The sequence below is a fragment of the Rousettus aegyptiacus genome, unplaced genomic scaffold (assembly GCF_014176215.1).
Source record: "Rousettus aegyptiacus isolate mRouAeg1 unplaced genomic scaffold, mRouAeg1.p scaffold_m13_p_4, whole genome shotgun sequence".
In the NCBI taxonomy this organism is placed as follows: Eukaryota; Metazoa; Chordata; class Mammalia; order Chiroptera; family Pteropodidae; genus Rousettus; species Rousettus aegyptiacus.
The window spans coordinates 34,255,574-34,272,108 of record NW_023416307.1 but is presented as its reverse complement, the minus strand read 5'-3'; the positions used below and the strand labels follow the sequence as shown (position 1 = coordinate 34,272,108).

At 31.9% G+C, this 16,535-nt stretch overlaps 1 protein-coding gene and 1 pseudogene across 2 annotated transcripts in view; both read right to left on the bottom strand.

Annotated features, from left to right (window-relative positions):
• NAALADL2 (N-acetylated alpha-linked acidic dipeptidase like 2) overlaps positions 1–16,535 on the bottom strand; it is a 798,563-nt gene that overhangs the window by 519,896 nt on the left and 262,132 nt on the right. The window lies entirely within an intron of this gene.
• Positions 11,720–11,837, bottom strand: LOC118602107 (annotated as a pseudogene).

The following is a 16,535-nucleotide window of genomic DNA, read 5'->3' as shown; positions in this document are numbered from 1 at the left end:
AGAATAGTGCATGATCATTTATGCTGGGGAATTACACAGTCTTGGAGAGATGGAGACAGAAATAGAAAGATGGAGGGAGAGAATAAATTAAAACCCAAAGTTTTACTTATCTCAAGCATTAAAGAAATAATACTATATTGTTTAAATGGTGACTCCAGCTAAACTTTACTCTTGTACAATAGTAACTTTGTAAAATTTAAACCTATTGCCCATTTAACATGGTTAAGGGAAAAACTTCATTATTAAATGATTTTGTGCTCTTAATATTATGACTATTCTTGAATGCATAAACAATAATAATATTGTTACTACACACTGATTGAATTATAATTATTAACACTGGCTTTTAAAAAAATCTCATCTAGTCTGCATAGTAATTTCTGATTTATGAGTCCAACTTTATAAAAGTTAATCCAATTAAAACTCAATATTTATGTGGACAAATGGGTTTCACAGTATTCAAAAGGAGATTTACATTTGGATTTTTTTTCTTGTCATACATCATTTCTAAGTTCCTGTAGCCTGCCTTTCATTAAAAGTTGATATGACAGATTGCTGTAGGTTTCAAATTGCTAAATACTTCTGTCAAGCCCCTTAAGGCATTTTTGGAATTTAGTTCTTGGATTTGTTGGGATGATTTTCAGGAGCTCCTTTTTTGGTGGGGATGAGGTGAGCAACAGCTTGAAACTATGATTCATTTCTGTTTGACTTTCTGTCAGATACTTGCAGGAAAAAGAAAATGACTAATCACCTACTAAAAATGGCAACAGATGCCATAAGCAAAATTTCATTCAACCTGTTAACTTTGGTTCCAATGTAAGAATCATTTAATTAAAAGTCTTAGTTTTAAAATATCATTAAAAAAAATAACATCTCTTTCTAAAATGGTATAATAAAGTTTTTGCTCAATTTCAACAAAATTCTTTACAATGACCTTCCTCTGCACTTCAGTTTATTATCACAAAGAGGCATGCATGTATAGGATATATTGTGCATGAGGATATACATATAATATACATGAACCAAGAAAGAGCTATTAACATTTTATATACAGATTAAGCATTTTTGTCTTTTAAAAATTCCTAATGGTATCATGTTTGCCACATTAGGTTCATATAAAATAGTAATCAATGTTTATTTTTAATATTTTCTACTCTATGCAAATTTTGTTCAATGTCCTTGTGACCTGATATCTAAAAAAACCAGGACCAAGAAATGATAGATCAAATTTTCAATTCAAAGCAGCACACTGACAAAATAGCAGAAGAATTCAAAACTCTTCCCAAACCAAGCTGGGGCCAAGGGAAGTTTTTGTTTGCTTGTTTTCATGAAATATTTTAGAAAATTATGCCTTCATACTTGAAATAGGTGGTGTGGTATGGAAGGAGGTAAAGACAGGGGAGAGCTAGATACTGAAAGAGAAGAGAGGAGAGAGATAATGGCAAGATTGTTTCTTATCTACTCCTTATGTCAGAGAAAGGAGACTCAAACAACATAGAATGAGCTTACGTCTATGTAAGATATTCACAGAGTCCCTTTTTAGCCTGAAGGTAGGGCTAAAGCTTTTCCACCTCATTTGACCATTATACAAACATAAAGGCCCATATAGAGGAATAGTTCTATCATCATTGGGGGAGGGGGAGAACCTCTAAAGTAAATACTTTCACATCTATCGTTACATCTGTACTTAAAATAGTTCTGTGAGCTTATGTGTCCCCCATTTTACAACAAGGAAACCAAGGCTCAAAGAGAATAAATGAATATTTGACAAGGGACATATTAATAACTGGTAGAGCCTAAATCTACCTAGGGCTTCTGACATTTAATCCACTGTTGTTCTACTACATGCGCATAAACATGCATCCCTGACGTTTTGTAGATAGAAAATATAAAGTTCACAAAAGTCAGGTGACTTCCAAAAAAGAAATCTAAGTAGGTAGTATTTCTTGTTATTTCAAATTTAGTGATATACACATGACTTTAAAAAATGTCTCTTGGTCTTCTTGAACCATATTTTACCTAAAAAATAAAAGATATAAACAAGGTAATCTTCGGTGTCTTCCGGCTTTAAAATGTATACATTTTTAAATCCATTTTGTTTATAACTAAAATCTTAAACTGATTGATATCAACAGGAACAATTCCTAATTGCCTTAGAGAAAGATAAATGTTATTGATATGTTGATAAGAGTATTGTCTTAATAAAAAAAAAAAAAGTTGAGGACTATACATCAGATGAGAGCCAATAGAAATTGTGCTAAAAGTGGCTGACTAATATCAATGTGAGCTATGATTCAGGTAAAAAAAAAAAAAAAAGTAGTGACTTTATCATAATTAAAATAAATGTGATGATGATTTTAACTTGGAAAAAATAATTATTTATCTTCTTTGATGGACAATTCATTTGTAACTCAGGAAGCAAATTAGTGAACCTTCTACACTTATTATGAACCAAATTTTAGCTGCTAATCTAGGACATGATGACAAAATATATAAGCAGATCTAAGTTATTCAAATGTGGCATGGTAAAAACCAACCTTCTGTTAACATAACAAAATAAATATAGTAAAGCCTAATGTATTAGCAATAGGTGTTTTGCCTATTTTAAGGGATAATATGAGACATTAAAACATGAAAAAGCTAAGTGAGATTTATTACCGAATGAATTTATTGATTGTAGAACTAATTGCCACTTTCAGTCTTTATTTTTAAAACAGATTTTTAAATGAACTCATTTTGGTGGAAACAAATGTGTTTATTTGGTAGACCACTGATGACACAACACCTCAATTGCACTGTGAAGGCAGAAGCTTTCTATCGGAGTGCCCACCTTTTACTAAACATGGGTAAGAACTATCTTACTTCAAGCAGAGTCTAAAAGTAGAGATTGAAATAGCCTTATATTTTTCATCTACTTTAACAAATCAGTGAGAATACTTGCTACTTAAAAGGTTTAACTTTATACAGCATCTCCTCAAAATCATGCTTGCTCTAATGTAAAATCAAAACATCAACTATAGCTATATACTGGGGATGCATCCAAAAATTTACTCTGTAGTGAATGAAGCTTTTTCTTACTTTCCCCCCTTAGGACTCTTTTTTTCTGTACCTTTAGAACACTTCATCTATACACATGTATATCATTTCATTCAAGGCATGATTTCTCATGTTATTATTCTGTGTCCCATGGTGATGAACCTGTGACATTATCTTTGACAACTCATCCTTTGTTTGTTTAAAATTCCCCAAATCTAAGCATTTCCATGACCTGCATGCCCTAGGTCACCATTCACATAATTACTGATCAAACTGTGAGCTGCACCAAAATTATGATAACCTCCATAAAACCAAAAGACTTCCACCACTCCCAATTACTGATTATATTCACTCTTTCTTGCCTCAACTATTTGAATGTGACTAGAACTGCTGTAAAATCTGCATTTTAATATCATGCCGAATATATTTCCTTTGTTTCTTTGTGGTAGGTCCAGCAGCATCATTTGCATTATTGCAGTCAGGTATTTCAGGTCAAAATTGTCTACCAGAGTACAAAATTACTAACAGAAGGAGAGTTCATAACAGAGTCAACACATGTATTGCAGAATAATGAGAGCTTTTGAGATGTGAAGCATTAATTCTTGCTGACCTAGAATCAGCAGTTCAGTTTGATACATTAACCCATGTTGAGTAAAAACATATAGATATACTCAGAACACAGGAAAAATAAATATTAGCTAAGAAAAATATTTAAAAAGACAAATGGAGAATGAATGAGTTAGCCCTGAAAGCGGCTATGTGCAATTAAAGCACTTAGACTTCCCACTAATAATGTGTTTATGTATTTATCTCCTCCTGAAGGGCAAAGACTATGTTTACTCATCTCTACAGTATCTTCAACTCCACTCAGGGCCCAGAATGATACTTGGCACATAATGTGAATGGCAATCAATGCTTATTGATTGGATGCATATCCAATGGATCAGATCATTCTCATATATTCTCATTGGATAGCCATAGCCATACCAGGATTAATAACTCATAGTTGTTTGATACACTAAATATATATATAAGTAAAAATTTTAGTCTTTATATAATTGAGGTGATATAAACATACATAGCAAAATAATAATTTGGTATAATTTATTCTATAATCTACAGTGTTCTGGGCCTGATCAAAGAGACTCATAGGAACATTTTTTAAAAATAGAAGGAAACAGAGATTCATACCTAAAGCTTACAATATTTGAGGAGTAAAAGAAAAGAACACATTATAAAATGAAAAGTTATGTAAAAAATGTAAATGCTGGAGTCATCATAAACAATGATAGGGAGTAATCAACTTTGAGTCTTCACACAATCGCATCAGTGCTTCTGTTACAGCACTTGCTATTGTTAAAAAACTATTTATATCCATGTTTATTTCCATCCCTGCTAGTTTCTACAGGGCAACAATTACAAGACATACAGCAGATGTTCAAAGATGTTTATGAAATGAATGACCAAGCACATGCATGCCTCAATGATGAATAGTTGTTAGTGAAATGTAGAGACATCTCTTAGATGAGTGGTGATCCAGCCATCGAGGCCTTACCAACTGCAGCAGCCAGTGTGACACACCAGAAGCAGCAACTCTTCGATGTAACCAAGCAGTGTGCATTTAAATTCTATATATTATAAAATGAAACATCAGAAAATAAAATAATAGCCTAAAGGACTATTAAAATGATCTTTTAGTCAAAGTATCATGTTTGCTTCCCCCCTTTCTTGGGGAAATGTTCTCTCACTGTGCTTCTATCATGTGAGGTAATCACTAGTAGGGCTACGCTCTTACAGGCAAATTACAGAGTCTTTTAATGAGTTTAAACAGAATCTATGATATACAAAACTGTTTGTGCTGGCAGAGAGATGGGAAAGACTATCAACTCTTCAGAGATAAGCATTTCAAGGAATTTGACTCTGAGGTAACCAAAGGGTTAGGCACATCTTGCCAGAAGCTGTCTGTATTTGCTGCTAAAGCTCAGAGGGAATAAAGAAAAAACAAGTTATGCTTAATAAAGAAACAGCTTAACACATTAGTTGTTAATTCTTTGTCTATATAAGGTAACATTTTAAAAATGATGTGATTTCAATGTGGTATAATCTTCAATGTGGTTATTTTTAAAAAGATTTAAACAAAAGGAATACTTAGATGTTTTTATTTTTAAGTGAGCCAAACAATAATTATTTTTATGTCAAAGGAAAAGTAGTAAGAAAAGGTAGGGGCATCTGATAAAGGTCTTACAGTTAGTTCTGGACTGGTGCCTAGGAGTGCTGTGACAATAGAAGGTCAAAGTTGCAGCTAGAATGCCACACCAGGAAGAAAATTTCCTCGGAACATAAAACGGTCACAAGCAAGATTACTGTATAATTAAGACTGACACTAAATTAAAGTAATTTTCATCATTTTAGTTTTTTAAGTTCATCTCTTCAACATCTACAATATGTCAGACATCACTCAAATGGCCAAATATTTAAACTCATGCCCTACTAAGTTATGCCATTCAATATTGCAGGCTGACACCTCTAGCTGTTTAATAATTAGGTTGAAAGAAATACAGAGATAAGTTACTAGAAGTGAAAATTGGATGACTTTTAAAATTCGATACCAAAATCTCACCTAATAAGTACAAAATAGTATTTTTAAATTTTCAAAATAAAAATGATACATTTTTGAAGGTATATGTTTTAAGAAAATGACAGTAAAATAAAGAAAAGAACAATTAGCAAATTACAAGGGCTTATTTTTTACTATAATTTATAACTGATATATTGTACTACATTATTCTATTAAATATTTTAGCTATACAAAGGCTTAAAAGAACTATATAATACTAGCTTAAGAAATAAGCCATTTCCAGTTCCATGATCACATTCCTGCCTCCCCAAAGAAAACTACTATCCTGAGTTTGATATTAATTATTCTCATGCATGAATTTATGCTTTTACACATATGTGAACATATTTATAATTTATATTTATGTAATACTGCTTTGATATATTAAGATATATAAATACAACATGCTGATGCATCCTTCTGCATACAGTTTTATTATTATTATTATTCAGTCCATTTAGTAGGTCTTTCTGGATTTCAATTGTTTTATAGATTCTCATTCTTTGCCTTAGAGCCTCTTCCCAGCATGACACATGATCAGTAATAATCCTATGCTTTAAAAATTTAACATTACTCCCCAGTGTCAAGAAACACAAAATAATTTTCTTACCACTCATCCAAAATTGCTCAGAGGCAAAAGGAACAAGAGTTCTAAACAAGGACCAAAATAATATAAGCTGCCATACACTAGTTAAAATGACAATAAAAGCCATTATTTACCATAAAGCAAACATTTGGTAAACACCGTAGGAGGTACCTAATCTGCATTATCTAAGTCCTTAAATAGGGCTGGAGATGTAGGTGTGATTATCCTTGTTTTGTAAAAGAAAAAAAAAATCCAGAAGTTGAATTAGAAGTTCAGTTACTTGCCCAAGACAGCATAGCTAGTAAATGATAGTCAGCATTTGACTAAATTAGTCAAGCTCCAAAGCAAGGGCTTTTTCTACTACACCCTAGCAGTATGCTGCAGGTTAAAACTCAAAGCATTTAGTAAAACAGCACTATTAAGTACTGTGAAGAGCAAGTAGCTTTAATTAACTCCACTTATTTAGGGACTATTGTAGACACACCTGGGCTTTCTCCAACTGCCTGTTGTTGCTTTATATTTTGGTAGTAAAATTTCAGTACTCCTCAGAAGAGAAGGGAATTATGAAATAAAATAACATAAACGTAGTCAATTATACTAAATAATCATGGCACTGCTGAAAGCTGTAGCAGAGAGTACGGGATAAATTAAAATAAGTTTGGATCATTACGTTTGAATTTAACTTATTTATAGCATCCTTCTCTCACATTTACTTAGATAATTCAACTGCTCAAGCAGCACATTAAACCTTGCTTAATGTTAAAATTCTGAGACTCAAACAGATTCATCTAACAGAGTTAAAAGTCATTCTCATGCAAACTCTATTCTGCCAGGTGGCATCAGTCCTACGGCATTTTTTTTTTTTTAATAGGGCATACAGTCAACTACAGGCAAAGAGAATCAAAAGATTTTTCTAAGAACACATAGAGACAGCACCAAACATGGTACAGGAGACACTGCCTTGTGAGAAGTTGGTAGAAAATTGGACAATCAGAGGTATAATAGTAACATAATATAAAGGCAAAATCCTGAAGACCTTGAGAAAAAGATGGAAAACATGTATTCCCATTTTTAGGGTGGGTAAAGTTGGCCACTTGGTGACTAAAGCAGCACTCTCAAAGTTAGCTTCTTTCAATACAATGGACAAAATATAACCATTTAACATATGTTGGGTCTCATATTCTATTAAAGTAAAAAGTAATAGAACTCAAAGTTCAAAATCTTTTAGCCTAGAAAACAGAAAATTCAAGATATATGAAATTAGCTGTTGTCTAACTTTAAGCTTTTTGTTTTGTTTTGTTTTGGTACCATACCATGTGAGAAACGTAAAATCAAAGAATCTAGCTATCAGGGGGAAATCTTTTGGTCCCGTTGGATACCTCTCCCCCATCTCAACAAAATGCAAATAGACAAAAGTCTTAAAAACATGGGTGCTTCCGAATGCTGTGGAACTCGTATGTAGCACAGCGATTCCAAGAGCTTTAGAGATCCATGGCCTGGGCTCCTGTTCAGCTCAAGCTTTTACTATCTATATAACTTTGGGCAAATTATTTAACCTTTTTTATATCTCATATTCTTCATCTTTAAAATTAGAATAATAAAATTATCTACCTAATAAATCTTGCAAGGATTAAAGCATTTATTAAGGTGTCTGCCACATAATAAATATATTTTAGAAATAATATTGATAATTATATTATAAATCATAATTAAAATAATATTCATGATGATGATAACTAGTGGTTGAAAAAAATGGCATAAATCCTCTTTCTCATTCCATGGATTAATGATGCATATTTAATTTTTCTCTATCCTTCCTACTTATTAGCAACCATTTACCAACAGCTATGCTGCACTGGAGCTGAACTAAGAAATTTTCCAGAAGGGTCACTTGTGGGCTGGATTTTATCATCTTATTAGTAATAATTAAGCTCTGAAATTTTTCTTATAACATATACATCCATTTTTTATTGGGCTGCTCTAATAACAATGGATTTTCAAATAATACATAGAATGAAAAGGTGGTATTGGAAGCATACCTATAATCAGGATAACTCTCTTACAATAAATTGATGTATAATTATATTAAACATTTTCATATGTCAAGAGAAGAAGATTTGATGTTCTTTTCACGCTTTATCTAAATAATCAGTTCTCAATACATACTGCTATAGACTGAAGCTCTAAACTTCAAATGTTATGCCTCAGGAAGTAATTACTTTTAGATGAGGTCACAAGTGTGAAGCTCCCAAGATGGAATCAGTGCTTTTATAAGAAGAGGAAGAGACACTGAAGTTTCCTCTCTCTGCTATGTGAGGATACAGCAAGAAGACAGCTGTTTGCAAGCCAGGAAGAGAATCCTCACCGATAACCGAATCTGCTATCATCTCTATCTTAGACTTCCTAACCCCCAGAACTTTGAGAATAAACGTTAGATGTTTAAGCCACCTGGTCTGTGGCACTTTGTAATAGAGCCTAAACTGACAGAGACACATACTCAGAGTATAATTATAATTCAGCAAAATTTAGTTATCTAAATCAATGTAACTTGGTTTGAACTGTGCTGGTTCACTTCTAGCTAGATTTTAAAAAAATAAGTAGGTAGTACTCTGTACTCCCTGGTTTGTATCTGGGATTCAACCAACCTCAGACAGAATATACTATTTTCAGTGTGCATTTAGGAATCCCTGGATATAGACACAGACTATGTGGATGTTCTATGCCATTTTATATAAAGGACTTGAACATCTATAGATTTTGTTATTTGTAAGGTTATCCCTTGTGAATACTGAGGGACAAAAGGACAACTTAAGTTTTGGAAAGTCAAAAGTTATATGGATTTTGACTGGGGGGGCATTGTACTCCTAATCCTTGTATTGTTGAAGAGTTAACAGGATTCTAATATTTTCAGTGCACGTTAAGTACGGATTAAATATTTTCACTTTGTTGGTTACAACTACCTTTTCCTAGTTTCCCCATCAGCACTTACTATCAAACACCTTATGGCCTACTAGATGAGCCTCAAAAAGCTGATCAGAATAATCAACATAATGTAGAAATTAAAACGTGCCTAAAATCTGAGTTACTCAGTTAGTAAATGTGTTTGAGCACAAACAAAAATATGTGTATACCTAATATGCATCAACATATTGATTGTCAGACATAGCTTCTAAGACTCAACCTAAATCGAGCTAAAGAAGTTGATAAAGTAGCCTAAATGCAACTGAATAAGCCATGATAAACATAAAATTAAAAATATAAATGCTAGAACAAGTATAATAAATGTTGGAGAGAATGCGGAGAAAAAGGAATCCTCATACACTGCTGGCGGGACTGCAAATTGGTGCAGCCACAATGGAAAACAATATGAGGGTTCCTCAAAAACCTAAGAATGGATCTACCATATGATCCAGTAATCCTTCTACTAGATATTTACCCCAAAGACTTGAAAACCCATATCCGAAAAGCTATTTGCATACCAATGTTCATAGCAGCACTATTCACAGTGGCCAAGATATGGAAGCAACTGAAGTGTCCTAGGATAGATGATTGGATAAAGGAGCTATAGTACATATATACAATGGAATATTACTCAGCCATAAGAAGAGATGAAATACTGCCATTTGCGACAACTTGTATAGACCTCAAGATAATCATACTAAGTGAAATAAGTCAGACTGAAAAAGTTGAAAATCACATGATATTACTTATATGTGGGATATAAACCTAAAAGCAACAAATGAACAGGACGAACAGAGCCTCAGGGACATGGACAATGGACTAGTGGTTACCAGAGGTTAGGAGTTGGGGAAGGAGAAGAGAGGTAGACAGGGTAAAGGGAGTCAAATGTAAGGGGTTGGGGGAGGGTGAAGTGGGTAAAGGGGATCAAATATATAGTAGCTGAAGGAAATTGGACTCAGTGACAATCACGCAATAGAACATATAGATGTCAAAATTATAATGTACACCTGAAAATTACATAATTGTATTAACCAATGTTACCCTAATAAAGTTTAAAAAAATAAAAAATAAAAATAAATGTAATTTCTGAACGTTAAAATGCTAACAATTCACTCAAAATCCTTGCAACAGTGAAGATAGGTAAGACTTAGGTCTCTTTAAAAGTAGCCCACATATGCAGAACATACAAATTGTTACAAAGTTTTATAAGTACCTAAGCTTTTCCAGGAAACCAGGACCACTACGCAGATATTCGTGTTACAAAAGAAGGAAATATGCAAATATTTTGAATTTGTAAGGACCTATGGACTGTTTTGGGCTTCTGGTTTCATCATGAGACTCCTATTAATATTAAATGATGTTTCTTGAGTATATAATGTTCAATAGTGGTCATGGTCTTGATAAAGAGCGTTTCAATAGCCATCATAGCTACGTACTCACCCTTCTCCTCACCCCCATATATATGTTTACATATAATCTCTATATATAATCTTTATGTACTTATTTATATATAATTTCTATTTATTTTATATATGTAATCTATCGTATATACATAATCTATTTAATTTTGTCTATATAATCATTTATATATATAATCTCTATAAGGATATATATTATTTATCTTCTTTAACAGGTGTCAAAATTTATCACAATTCACTAGGCATCATTTATTTATTCATATAGTCTTTCATCTAACATGTATTTAGTGCCTGTCATATTCTGGGAGCTGACCTTGTTGCTAGAATTATAAAGACAAATAAGAGCTCACATTCTATAAAGGGGAATAAATGTACAAATTAACAAATTAAACAACAAGTTGGGCAGTGCATCAATTGAAGTATATTTTATGTGTTACATGTTAGAAAAGGAGACTAACTTCTTATGTATCAGAGAAGGCACCTCAGAAAAAAATAATATTAAAAATAATTTTTAAATGAGTTTAGCTACCAGATCAGGGAAGATAGATATTTCTAGACAAAGAAATAGCTTAGTGGCACTGGTAAAGAATACCTAATAAAAATTCATAACCATTTTTGTTTTCAATAAATCACTTAATCAAGTGACATTTAAAAGTACCCCTTAATTTCTTGCAATAGAAAATCTTTAAAATCTATAATCTTGATATTCTGATAGGTGTTAGTATGTCAAAATCTTCTAACCTAATGCAGTATTAGTCTAATCTAGGGTTATTTAAAATGAAAGCCAGGAAAAAAAAAACATTTTTTTAATAATGTTTTTCACAGAATTGGTTCTGATATTGTTTAAAAATTTAAAGCAGTGTTTCTCAAAGGATAACCCTTAGGCCAACAGCATCATTGCCTGGCACTTTTATAAATGCAGATTATCAGGCCCCTCCTAGACCTACTGCCTAAGATACTGTGTGAATGCAGACCAGCATTCTGTGCTTTAACAAGTCCTCTAGATCATTGTTATATACTTTAAAGTTTAAGAATTGCCTATTTAAAGCATTGTTTATTCCATTGACATGTTCATTTTTTAAAATTATTTATTATTATTAATGCCTAAGGCACCTAGTCTTCCTAGGTGATCTCCCATCCAGTACTAACTAGGCCCAACCCTGCTTAGCTTCCAAAATCAGAAAGGATTGGGCTTACTCAGGGTTGTAGGGCCATAGACCATGGCTCACGATTCCACTGGGGCACAAATCCAGGACCTTCTGTGTGTAAAGCAGACGTGCTAACTGCTACACTATGGAACTGCGTCCAACATGTTCATTTCTTGTGTGAGCCTCTTGACTACCTTCAGAGGGAAGGAAAACTCCACTCTACAATAACTTGATTTTGTCATTTCTACTTTGAAACAATCTCAATTTTGTTGCACATAATTACATAATTGTGCAGATTAGGTTACCTAAGATTATTTTATTTGACATTGATGATAAGGGGAACCAAAATGTGTATTTGGGATAGATGAAATAAATAAATGATTTTTTAGAAGTATATATATTATTAAACTAAATATGTATATAATTTTACCTCAATTAAAATAATAATTATAATAGCTAACACTGACACAGTACTTAACTTGTTCCAAAATACTTTACATAGATTAACTCTTCGAATCCTGCTAACAACTGTGAAACTCGCTTTATTATCCCAAGCTACTGAAGCACATATGGTTAAATGATATGCTTTAAAATTGAGCAATGAAAACTTGGAACTGAATACAGACAGCCTGGCTCCCAAGTTCATGCTCCAAATTATACTGCAACCAGTGTAAGAGATATGTTTGATATTATTTATAATTATATTAGCAATCTGTCAAAGGATACCTCAAAGCACTAGTAAAAATGTTATTCACTATAGATGATTTTGTGAATATATATAGTACATGCATGAATGCACATGGTGCAAGAAATATACACAGTTTGCCCACTCTGCCACTTGCCCATCGTACGACCTTGTGAAAATCACCTTACTTCTTTCCTCCTTTGGTTTCCTTTTGTATTGAGTTGGGGCAGAGCTGTTGCAAGTATTAATTAAGTGTGCACATGTAAATTATTTAGAATAGTACTTAGGATATACTAGGTCCTATTATTGTTTTTATTGTTTTCTGAAATAAAAGTTCAGAGTACATTATATAACTGATGCTCCTTGTATATTTTGTTTTTTATGGTTTGCACCAATATTTTTTACATTTCAGTTGCTCTGTAAAAGTTTTAATCAGTTACTTCAAATAGCCAACTACTACCAATTTTCCCAATTCTTTCTTAAATTAGTTCTAATAGTCTCACACTAGTGGTAAACTGAGTGATATAAGTAGGTCAGAAAGGTCTGCTTACCTTAAACACCCTTTCTATAAGTAGGTTTGAATTAGAATCCTCTGCATATATAGGTTTTACTTATAATCTCCATGAGAAGGTTTGAACTATCTTAGTATTAGGTTAGAGAATAGCTATGAAGAGATTAATAGCAACAGACACAATCTCATGAAAAAAAAAAATATCGGATAACTACTTTATAAGTTGCAGGCACAGAGAGTAAATGTAATGTTTTGGAGATGAGGTGGGGGAGAGGTATAATGGAGATGGCTGGGGAACAGTAAGGTGTTAAAGAAAAAAAGATCAGGGATGCTGGGGTAGAAAGGAACGGGTGATTTGGACAAGATGCTTGTGTTGAGGCATTGAGGAAAGGTCCAGAGATATAGTTCATCTCTCATTAGACAATATCCAACAGAGGAAGGGAGATACCAAGAATGAACTTTGTCTACTTGATAATTAAACTCTGGCTTGCCTTTTTTTCCTATAGTTCATCCTCCTATATATGAATGATTATATCAGTTTCCTATTGCTATAGTAACAAATGGCCACAAACAGTGGTTTAAAACAGCACAAATCTCTCATCTTACAGTTTGTAGAGGTCAGAGATTGAAATGGTTTTTTACAGGACAAAAAACAAAATCAAGGTGTCTACAGGGCTGTGTTTCTTCTGGAGGGTCTATGGGAAAGCCCATTACCTTGATTTTTCTAGTTTCTACAAGTTGCCTATATAGTGCTTGGATCATGGCCTCTTACAGCACTTACAAAGTCAGAACTGTAGCATCTTCAAATTCATTCTTTCTCTCTCTCTGACCTGTTTCTATCATTACATTTCATTTTCTCTTTGCCTTCCTCTTTCACTTATAAGAACTCTGTGATTATTTAAGTGAATCCAACTCACCCAAAATAATCTCCTCACCTCAAAAACTCAATTGCATCTACAAAGTTCACCTTGCCATGTAATGTAAAATATTCAAAGGTTGCAGGGATTAGAATACGGCCATCTTTGGGGGTGGAGAAGTACAGTGTTTTGTTTTGACTGTGAATCCTGTTCTAATATTTCTCAAACAATGTCTGTTTTAAGTGTAAATCTCCCAGAGGGCTAGGGGCTAAAATATGTAATTTTGTAAGAGTGTGCCAAGATTCAAAGAACTATTAGTCAAGCTTATGCAAAGTATTTCTGTTCTATTTATTAAACCCACTTGTTGCTCTTATAACACGATAACTGATTACTAAGCATTTAACTGATAAGAAATGATTTATTAAAATGCAGAGAAATCTAAGGTTTTTTTTTTTTTTTTTTTAAGGTGTTTTCCTAGGCAGCAGGGAACAAAGAGTTACAGAAACTTTATGGACACAGAAAATCTATTTACAATTATTTTACTCATGAAAACATAAAAATCCCTCAGTATGAAATGCAGATTCAAATAAACCAGTCCATGATAATAATGGGCTTATAAAAATTATTTTTCACAACATTAAAAAAGAATGTTGTCTTTTTAAAACAATTTCCAGATGAATAGCATATCATAATGTATATTTGCTAGTAGATAAATAACTGTCTGAATACAAAGAGATGGTAAGCATAGATAAAATTTAAAGAACTGTGATACAAACAAATAAGACATTTTATGATTCACTGCTGCATTTAATTTTGTACTTATACATATGTCTTCCCAGCATGAAATTTAAACATTAATATGATAACTCCTATATGTTTGAAATTTAATATTAGATCCACTAGTACAGATTAAGTGAGCATTTGAACAAACTACATTCATTGACTGAAAATCAGAAAAGATAATTAAAGTATTGAATTGAAGTAGAAAAACAAAGGCCAGCTCACTTATTCTATATTACTTGACTAATTGTTAAAATAGCAAGATGGGCTTATGTGAAAACAACAAATTTTTAAAACCCAAATACATTTACCTTCAAGGCGGTGTGATGTGAAGAATATGAAATCAACAAAGAAAACATAAAATCTTAAAAAATTTAGATGATCAAGATGTATTGAAACTAATTTAAAGAAAAAAGCAGTTAAAATGTTAGGTATTAAAAGTAAGAGTAAGAAATACAGGTAAATACAAAAAATGAAATCATTTAAAAAAGCTATGTTCAAAAGTTGGAAGAGTAGAATGTAAACATTGACAATGATAAAACAGTTTACATATTTAAAATAAATATTTAATTGTCAATGACCCAAACTTTAAATTTGGAGAATTAAAAAAAAATATTCTGTTTGAAAGACAAGACCTTTCTTGGATTTTTTATAAATTTTATAAAAGTGACTTTTATACTGATGTATCATAAAATTTGCAATGATACAATGAAAAACAGAAAAGAAAAAACTATACATTTTAAAAATAGAATTCAGTGCTTTTAAAATTACCTTTATTGAATTTTCAGTTGCTTAGCTCTACAATATCTTAAAAATATTATACAAGAAAATTAATGAACAAAATGTGAACATTCTGTTTATATTCTCTATATATATAATATAAAATTATATATAAATCTCTCTATAAGCTACATATATTTATATTTATATATATAAACTCCCAAGTTCCATCTCAATTTTTAAATATAACCTACTACTATATTACCAGATTTTTATGTATGACCTTAATTTTTTCTTCATAGTTAAAAATACCTATAATTTGTATAAGTCTAAAAAGATCTGAGTCTAAAAATATGTCATCCTTGGCATACTTAATTATTTTCATCTTTGTCCTATTTTACTAAGTACAAGAAAATTGCTCTTTATTACTTGTGTCAGCAAAATAATTTTTTGATTTTCACTTTCTAATATAAAATATTGAGGGCAATAAAAAATGCAATTGGTCAAATAATTGCACAAACATTGCTTTTTAAATGTGACAGAAATGCTGCAAAAATTTAACTGTCATCTATCAAGATGTGCTAACATGCAATAGCTAAAAATGTTTGTTTGAAACAGTAAATTGGGCATACAAAAGCTCTTCAGGTGGCTACGTGTATGATAATGAGTACAAGTGCTGGTTGAGGACTGTCGCACACTAGTTAACTTGTAATGAGAAAGATTTTAAAAGTATTTGTTATATGGATTGGTCACTAATTAGAAGCACAAAATAAATTAGTGCATTTTAATGTGTCCACATTTTATAGTACTTTTTATGTTATATACATATGTGGGATGAGGGGTTTGCTACTATTATAAATCTTTCTAAAATTTATTATGTTCTAAATAGTGTTTTAAAATAAATAAGAGTACAATGACATAATCATTTCTTTTAGAAAATCCTAAGTCTATCCAATTGGAGGGCCAGAGGTGAAAAAAATAAAATAAAATGAGGAATTATCTTCAAAATTACAATATATTTGATGTCTGTTATTAAGATATTGGCGATTATTCTTAGATGAGTCAAAATCAAAGAAAACTTTTTTTTAAATCCATATGCTACCATTACAGTAGTCTAATTCAACATATTTGCTGATACTATATATTATGTACTACTTTACACAACACACTCTGCTGAGAACATAGAAGACGGAAAGATGGATATAGCTATCAGTGA